Source organism: Hevea brasiliensis, chromosome 6 (genome assembly GCF_030052815.1).
Source record: "Hevea brasiliensis isolate MT/VB/25A 57/8 chromosome 6, ASM3005281v1, whole genome shotgun sequence".
Taxonomy (NCBI): Eukaryota; Viridiplantae; Streptophyta; class Magnoliopsida; order Malpighiales; family Euphorbiaceae; genus Hevea; species Hevea brasiliensis.
The window spans coordinates 3,455,748-3,463,335 of NC_079498.1; the positions used below are offsets into that span (position 1 = coordinate 3,455,748).

Genomic DNA, 7,588 nt, shown 5'->3' on the forward strand with positions numbered 1-7,588 from the left:
TTATTTCTTAATTTCCTTATTATTCATTCTTGTTGGTTGTACTGTTAGCTAAAAATTTTAAACTACTTTAGCCTTTATTGTTATTATTTTTATTATCCTTTGGGGTTATGCTCTATAGCAGCCATATTTACAATTGAGATCTGCATTGCATCCAACAAATAAAGGAAAGAGAGATCTCAATATAAATATTTAATTTAAAATTTATTAAACTTATTTTTTATATAAATTTAAATTTATATTAACCTACATCACCAACGTAATTAATCGAGGTTGACTCACTTCGTATCCTTCGAGGTAATGCTTATATCTCTTCTGGGAACCATCTAAAATCCTACCTGTAATGCAACTCTTTCCCAAGAATATAATATACATAAATGGCCAATTAAGTTTGTAACTAGAGAAGGTTGTAGCCCAGCAGCCCTAATTAACCTAAACACTAATCTATCAATTTATAAACAATTTTTAAAGGGTTAGTGGATTCTTTGAAAAAATCTTCTAGAATTGTAAACGTTTGAAATCTAACTTATGTTCTTGAAACTCCAGCAACAAATAGCAGCCGAAATTAACATCATCTCTGACCCAATTGCTTTCCCAGTAAACAATAATTGCAATAATTAAAGACCTCCTTTCTCCGATTAATTTGGACTTGCTTGAAAAGGCTTTCCTTTTCCCTATTATCTAATTCTAGTCCAGGATGAGCCCATTACCCATAACCAAAATCAATGCCCAAGATTTAAATAACCTCCACAAGCCTATCTAGACTTCTCGAGAAAAGAAGACGGTGTAAGCCACTAGTAAATATTTTGGATATCAAGCTGATTAGGGGTTGAAAAAGAACCCGGAGGATTGCGAGAAGGAAGCCAACACAACCAACAGACGGTGACCCATCATTCGTATGAATTTGAAGCATGGAAAAATAAATGGCTAAAATCTAAATTACATCGTGGAAGTTTAATTTAATTTATTTCTTTTTTTTTTGTTTAATTTAGTTCAAAAATGTTAATTTTAATTTAATTTTAATTTAGCTTAAAAATAATAAAAATTAAGAAATTAAATTTCTTAATTTTTAAATTTAAATTAAGAAATCAAGAAATTTAGTCTCAAAATTAAGAAATTAAACTTCTTAATTTTTTATTTAAATAAAAAAAATTAGTCCATAAATTTTAATTTTTTAGCTAAATTGAACTTAAATAGAAACTTTTAAGTTAAATTGAATAAAAGTTAAAAAAAAAACTAAATTTTAATAAATATAAAGACTAAATTAAATATTTTATTAAAAATAAATCTTTAAAATATTAAAAACATGATAAGTATAACTCACTCTCAAAAACTAATTTAAAAGCTAATTTAAAGAAGTAATATGATATCTAGGCTTTCTAAGAGACAATTATCCCTACTCCAAATCATTATAGAATATTAACATTATTCATTCATAAAATACCACCTAATAAACACATCTTTAATTAACCCTCCCTTGGAAAATAAAATAAAATAAGTAGCCCTTAAAATGACTCAAATGAATTATGTGGCATGTAATTAGTAGTGGAAATCATTTTTTTTTATAAAATATTTTTCACATTTTATGAAGTTTTAAGCATTTAAAAAATTAATCAAAAGAAAATTTTGGGTGATTCAAAATCTTAGTGAGATATAGAGTGATGTCTTTTCCTAATTTGAGTGGAAATAAAATTTCTATTTTAATATTATTTCTAAATTGAGTGAGATTCCTTATTAGATTATAATTGGGAGATTAACACTGTAAATAAGAATATATTAAAAAAGTTATTTGATTTTACCCACTACTGCAGGGTGGCATTCACCTATTGTGAAGAAAAGGCATTGAGCTCATGGAGGAGTGGCTTAGCCAATTGTTGATGAGTGACTTTGGCCATTAATGAGGGACTCTTGCCCATTATAGTCCCATGAAGGGAAAGATGTTTTACTTTAGGTAGAGAAAGGTATATTTCAAGAGGAAGGGGGCATTTAATAGCTAAAATAGTAAATGTATTGGGTTATATTTAAATGAGGCTGAGAGGAACTATGAGTAGTTGTTTGATGCAAATGTTATTTTGGGTGTAATTAGGTCAATGGATGGTGCAGTTTTGAGCTTGTAATTGATGATTTATTATTATTGATAGTGAAAGATGATATGTTTGTGTATATAACCCTATTTAGAGAGGATAAACTACGTAAATATTGGTATTTATGTATTTACTTTATTTATTTGTAGTTTACACGTTTATGCGGAGCATAACAATTAGTATTAGAGTTTGGGAAGATCTTCGTAACTTCAATTAAAAGTGGAGCTACTGACATGTAAAAATTCATACAAACAATGATAACAATGGTAAAAAGTTGAAATAAAAGAGGAACTCTTGATGCGAAATCATGATAGTTGTTGAAAATTTTCAACATACAATTAATATTTTTAAGTAGTTCAAATTAATCTAAAAAGATTATGTTTACCAAATATTTCAAGTTAGCAATTGAAAGCCTAAAATTTACCTGCTCAACTAATTAAATAGGCACTTAATCTTTTTCTAATTAATTAATTAACCTTAGCTTTTAGTCATATTTCTTCTCTGGTTACGTTGTAGATAAATTATCTTTTGGCAATTATATAAGCGCTGGACGTTCATCCATTAGGTTTTCAACATGAGATTAATGAAAATTTTCTCTCTAGTAGAGAGAATATTAACTAGAGATTTAAAGTCTGGCAGTTCATATCTCTTTTAAAAAATTTCAAAATAAAAAAGAAAGGGTCTCGAAGTTTCTCTGTAGCTTCCATTGCAATCCCTGAAATTTTCTATCAACCACATTTTAGGTTCAAACAACTAAAGTGATTAATTAAATTCTCAATTGATAATAATGATTTTGAGAGATCTTTCTATAAGAATAAGGCTAACAAGAAATTTCTACCATAATATAGTAACAATTTAATATGGTAAAAATATGACTTCGACAACTCTTGTGGACTTCTCCATTAAAAAGGTCCATTACGCGTTATTATGAGTCGCCAAATTAGAATTTAATTTAAATAATTTTATTATAAAATATTTATGTTTAAAATAAATTTTAAAATAATAAAATTTATCTAATTATATTATTTGAAATAATTTAAAAATAAAATAAATTTATTTATTTTGTTTACAAAGAGATGAACTTTATTTTGATTAGGGATTTTTTAAAATTTTAATAATAAATCTCACTAATTTTTTTTTTTTATATAAAACTTAATTAAATCCAATTCTTTCAATTCTTTTACTTTTCTTTGAAGAACCCAAGTGGCTTGCAATCTCATCTATAATCAACTATATTGGGTTCCCACATCAATATCTCACTGTGCTTTCATTAACAAAATATAATAGGAAAAAATGCACAAATTTGACAAAGTTACAATGGCATGTGCCAATTCCTTGATGGATGATTGGATGAAATTAAGAATTGAAGTCTTGACTTCTCCTAAGTTATAATTCCATTTGAGGTAAATTCAAAGTCTTGATTTCTCCCAAGTTATAATTCCATTTGAAGGCCAAAAATTTGAATTCCATTTGACCATCAAATTGAAGTTTCTTTCAAGTTACATTATCGCAAGTGGTAATATATGATAGCTATTAAATTAGAGGATTAGATGAAAGTTGCAATTTAATCTCCTCGGTTTAATTTTCTTCATTCAAATAGAAATTAATTAGTCATTGAACATATAAATATTTGACACAATATCATAATTATAGTTTTTGAAAGATTTATCTGTTATTTAATGTAGCATGAAACTTGATATGTCTTTATAGACTCAAATTGTGATTAACTTGAAAGTTTCATGTTGCAATTCGATTAGAATAAAGGGGTACAAGGGCAATACCTTGCCGTTGTATAGACCAATGTAAATTATTATATTTTTCACTTTTTACGGTGATTTGTGAGATATTTTAAAAACACACTAGGATTAGAGTTTGAGAGTTCTGAGTAATTATGTCATATTTTTTTCATTGTAGTAGAATTTTTTTCTCTGGTCTTGTCTACAGACATAGATCTTACAATCAAACTATATAAATTTTATATTATTCTTTTTTATTTTTATTTTGTGTGATTGTATGTATTTTAAATTTACATAATATCTAAATATTATTGATTGATGGTGATTAAATGATCAAAGGATTACTGCACATTTTCCTTTACAATAATTTTTATACAATATTAGTTTATTAATTAATTATATTACGACTATATTAATATTAAGATCAACCTTACTACTATACATTGTTATTGTTCATGAACTTGAGTTATACCAGAACGCCAAGAGATGAGCTAGGTCAAAAATAAAGAAAAGGGAAAAATCAATTGGATTTAGAAAATTCAAGAGGGCTTTATGGTGCCTTCCATAAGAAAAATAATTTGTTAGATTAAATATTGTTAGTTGCTTTAACTGTCATAACCTAAACGACCAACAGCAAATCTATATTCACATACATTGATTATTTAACAAAATCAATATATAATTCAAATTAAGATTTGTCTCTCTACGCGTAAATGAACTAATTAATACGTTATATAATTAAAACTTATTATAGTTAATAAACATAAAATCATCAAGAAATATAACTATTAAGTTTCTTTCCTTTTTTTTCCCTCCTCTTATTTTTAGCCTTTCTGTTGTGTCAAAAAGACTAAAGTTAGCTAAAATTGACATCATATGTGTTGTAGATAATACTTGTATATTTTTAAAATAGCAAACTTGTCAAGTTGTTGTAAGTAGTTTATTCACTTCAATAGTTATTCCTTAGTAATAATTATTTTATTCTTCACTTGTTCACATTGGAGATTGAAGCTATATAAGCAGACAAGCCCTTCCCCATTCCTGGATATCATAAGCTTCTCTCCTCCTTTAATAGTACTGTTAATTAAACCTAATAATTTTCTTTACTAGATATGCGAAAGTTAGCAATCCAATTGTTGTGTTCCTTCTTCATCTTTCTTCTCTTGCATACCCTCGCAGCAGAGTCTCAAGAAGCTGGTAGGGCTTTGTTTAGCATATGTTCCATGCATTGCAAGAATCTATTTTGCTCAACATAAGTTGATGCATAGATAAAGAAATCAAAATGAAATATAAATCAGTAATTTATATATATTTTATGTGCAGGCCATGAGAAAGAGTTTGATTACCAAAAAAATAGTGAAAAGGGGCCAGCTAGATGGGGAGAGCTTGACCCAAACTGGAGCACATGTAGCAATGGAACAATGCAATCACCTATTAATATATTGAAAAGAAGTGTTAAAATAGTTTCCCATTTATGGGGACTTGATAGAGACTACAAGCCTTCCAATGCCACTCTTAAAAATAGAGGCCATGATATGATGGTAAGAAAAAAATTTTCGTAAAAGAAATTGCAAATAAAAAAAAAAGAAAAAAGTAAACATTAATCAAACTATAATTTGAGATGTCTATTTAACTTATTGGGCTATCCCTTCGAACAATTCATCTATATTCTTTATTTTTTGTGGTTGCAGTTGGAATGGGAAAGTGGTGCAGGAAATGTTGAAATAAATGGAACTGAATATGTTCTCCAACAGTGTCACTGGCATTCACCTTCTGAGCACACCATCAATGGCAGGAGGTCTGCTTAGTTCCTCTCTTCATCAGCAAAAACAATATGAACTGAAGAAACAAACATACCACTTGCATAAATAATTCAATTCTGCACATGTAATTGCAGGTATGCTCTAGAGATGCATATGGTTCATAAGAGCCAAGATGGAAAGGTTGCTGTTGTTGGAATCATATACAAAGTAGGAAATCATTCTTGTCATCTGTAAGTACTCCAAAGACCACCGCCACCATCATCTCTAATATATTATCTTAATTCTTTTTTTTTATTGGACTTTAATGGAGTTTGAACTCAAAACTTCACAATTCTCAAAAAGACTTAACTAGACCATTGAGCCAAAGTTCAATGATGTCAATTAATTGTTCTGTTTAACTTCCATCAGCTGAGAGACCATTTGAGATTGGTGGCTGGCCCCAGAGAAGCAGAGAAAGTGGTGGGTCTAGTGAATCCGTATGATATCAGGATTAGTAGAAAGTATTATCGATACATGGGATCTCTTACAACTCCTCCTTGCACAGAAAATGTTTCCTGGACCATTAGCAGAAAGGTTTGCCTAATTAATGACAACATCAAATTCTTCTGTTATATAATTTTCTTGTAAATATTTTAAACCCTTTTATCAATTATTTCAGGTGAGAACTGTTACTAAAGAACAAGTGAGATTGCTTCGCGTAGCAGTTCACCATGTGAGTTCTATAAATTCCTTGTATGAATCTTCTTCTTGATAATATATATATATATATATATATATATATATATATATATATATATATATATATATATATATGTAAGTATGGTGATGATAAATCTGATAAAAATGTTATGCAGGAATCTGGTACAAATGCAAGACCAAGCCAACCAACAAATGGACGCTTAGTGCAACTCTATGAACCAGATGAAGATAAAGATGATTAAAATCTTTGATTTATTCAATTCACTGCATTATATGGGGAGATTAATTGACTGACTAATTAATTAGGCTAGAATTTAAATAAAATCGGAAGTTGTTCCCCTTAATTTCCTTCATTTCCTCATTCTATTTAGTTATATTGCTAGGGAAAGGACTATATATGCTGCCTATTAAATTTATATTTTTTTAATAAGCAATTTTATAATTATGTGTTTTATAGTTATTAATAATAAGAAGTATCATTGCTTATTAGTTTAATTAATAATGTTTGATTAGCATTTTCATTAAATTGAGATTTTGAGTTTTACCAATTGTCTCTAATGATCTGTAAACTTTACTATAATCTCTTAATAAAATTAATGATATGTTCTAAATTTGAACTGACTGTCAACAAAAAATAATAATAATTATCATTAAAGAAACAATAATGGAAAAATCTACATAATTAATTATGAGAGTACTTATTTCCACCACTTAATGTATGGGTCACAATCATAATAATGAATGGACTAAAACACCCTTAAGTATTAATCATTTATTTACAAGTGATAATTAAACAAGATATATAATACCACTATTATAATAGAGATTTTACCGTTAACAAATGAGAAAGAAAAGGAGGAACAAGGATAGAGCACACCAATTTTAAAAATAACAAAATTGTTAGCATGATAAATGGAAGAGAGAGCATCTTATGTAATTATGATTGGTAATTTAGTAATTAAATTGATTTTTTTTTTCAATGAAACACCTGGTATCTAAAAGTTCGAATTTTTAGCTTTTAGAGATTTTTTTTTAATTATAATTTTCCAAACATTGATGAATGGATATTTATCTATTAAAAATCTTAAAATAATGACCAAACACTTCAAATTTAGCAATTGAGACTTTAATTGCCATATACTGATTCTTTTTAATATGTTTTAAATATCAAGATTAAAATAATTAGATTAAATTGTAATTTGTAGGATTTAACATTTGAGCATAAAATTTGTAGTAACTAAACATCTATGAGTAGTCCAATATCGAGATTGGGATTAACTCTAATATTATGTTTTTTCAATAAAAAAGA

General features: G+C 27.6%; 1 pseudogene; it reads left to right on the forward strand.

The window, feature by feature from the left end:
- The first annotated feature begins 4,929 nt into the window (after positions 1-4,929).
- On the forward strand, positions 4,930-6,521 carry LOC110661898 (alpha carbonic anhydrase 7-like; annotated as a pseudogene).
- Positions 6,522-7,588: the final 1,067 nt, after the last annotated feature.